The sequence below is a fragment of the Bidens hawaiensis genome, unplaced genomic scaffold (assembly GCF_021521415.1).
Source record: "Bidens hawaiensis isolate Kalapana, Puna unplaced genomic scaffold, B.hawaiensis_p1.1 tig00037561_1, whole genome shotgun sequence".
Classification (NCBI taxonomy): Eukaryota; Viridiplantae; Streptophyta; class Magnoliopsida; order Asterales; family Asteraceae; genus Bidens; species Bidens hawaiensis.
In genome coordinates this window covers 2,101-4,200 of record NW_027496549.1, presented here as the reverse complement: position 1 = coordinate 4,200, position 2,100 = coordinate 2,101, and positions in this window count along the sequence as shown.

Below are 2,100 nucleotides of genomic sequence, written 5' to 3'. Positions count from 1 at the left end.
TTCGCTCATCTCCTTTCTCTACTACATGCGCCAGGAAGGCGTAGCACCCTTTCCTTAGGCACTTACGCCTTTAGGCACGAAATCAGTTTCGTCGCAACTCCCCTTCTTTCCCCTTGAATCATCAAAGTTTCTCCGTTCAACAGTGGAATCCGAACCTGCTTCTCATGACAAACAATCTCCGCGAGATTTTCGACCAACCAATCCATACCTACCACAATATCGAAACTTCCCAAATCTATTGGCAACAAGTTAATATTGAACTCATGACCTCCCATGACTAATACACATTGTTCAGTCCTTTCATTCGCGCATAACTGCCTACCATTGGCTAGTTCTATAGTATAAGGTTTGTCTAGCCTACTGGTTGCTAAGCCCAGGGAGTTTTTAAACTCATGGGATATAAAACTTAGGTCAGCGCCAGTATCAAATAAGACAGATGCATAATGACCGTTAAGCAAAAACGTACCGGTTACCACATTTGGCTCTTCCTTTGCTTCACCCGCGCCAATCACAAAAGCTCTCCCGCGAGCTTGGTTTCCTTTCTGTGGGCAATCCCGACTGAAGTGTCCAGGCTTCCCGCATGCGTAGCAGCTGTCGCTCGATCCAGCTTCTCTGATGCGACAATTCATCGCCTTGTGTCCTGGTCTGCCACATTTGGCGCATTCGATTTTTGTGCACTCACCATCGTGGTGGTACTTGCATTTGCTGCACCATGGACGAGGGCCCGCTGTATCCTTTCCTTGATGGTTCCGCGGCTTGAATCGCGTTAAACCCTTGTGCTTTCCTGCTTCTTGGGCGGTGGTTGCTTGAAGTCTGATCCTCGGTGGGAGTTCCATTTCCTCTTGGAGTCAGAGGTTCGCTGCTCGTTCAAGCGAGCAGTCAACATACCCGCACGAACCGTATCCCTTGTAAGGGTGATGGGCTCGCGCAACCGCCTCGTCAAAGGTCGGAGGTGCGGCGGCGTTGAGCGGGACTCTAACGACAGGAGGTAACCCAAAGATGTACCTCTCGATTTTCTTTTCTTCTGTGTTTGCCATGTCTGGCACCAGCTGGCAAAGCTCGTTGAAACGATTGGTGTAGGCATCGATTTCCGTTCCTACCATGGTGTGGTTCCAGAATTCTTGTTGCAAGCTCTGAATTTCTGCGCGGAGAGCAGAACTTTCTCATCATCATTTCTTTCAATTCTTCCCAGGTCTTGTGGAGAGCAACTTCTCTCCCCAATGTTTTCACTTGAAGCTTCCACCAAGATGAAGCTGCTTCTTGGAACATACAGGTCGCGTAAAGGACCTTCTGGTTTTCACTACATCCGCTGATGGAGAGAACTGTCTCCATCTTGTCAATCCAATTGTAGAGCCCAATGGCTCCTTCGGTGCCTTTGAACGGCCAAGGCCTACAGGCCATGAATGTTTTATAGGAGCATCCTTTGTCCAAGGCTCCTGATTCGGGTTCTGGGGTCTCGTTCTCTTGGCGACCCTGACTAGATTCGGCCTTGCTGGCCTCATGCGTTGCAATCGCCTGCGCGATTATTTCTGCGAGCTCCTCGGGTGTCATGGTAATTCCCTTGGCTCTGGTTGGAGGCATTCTTTTCATAAAAAGAAAATATAACAAACTTAGCGCATGTACTCAGAGCACATAATGTTCTTATCTCTAGACACTGTGACCCGTGTTCCTAAGTGCGTGTGTGATTTTTCTTTTGAAAATATTCTTTGAAAAATTTTTCATGCGATTCCCCAAAGGTTATAGTCTAGGTTAAAAACTTCTTTTCCTAGTTCGCTATAACCAGTGCTCTGATACCAATCTGTCACACCCGGCCCTGAGCGGCGGAAACAGCCGGGCGCGCGCGAGTGGGGATTGATAATTAAGCACGGGCCATTGCAAACATTCAAAGATTTTCATTGCGTAAGAAATGTTTAATACATTACATTGTTTAAAAGTTACATAAAAACATCCAAGTATAAAACTGAAGATTTCCTCGCCATATCCCCTTGCGCGGCGGGTAACCGTGCGCATCGAGGGGATAAAACCAAAATCTTCCAAAAAGCTTGTTTTAGATGTTCAGCGTGTGGTGCTCTAAGTGTGACTCCATGCGCTACCTAGTTA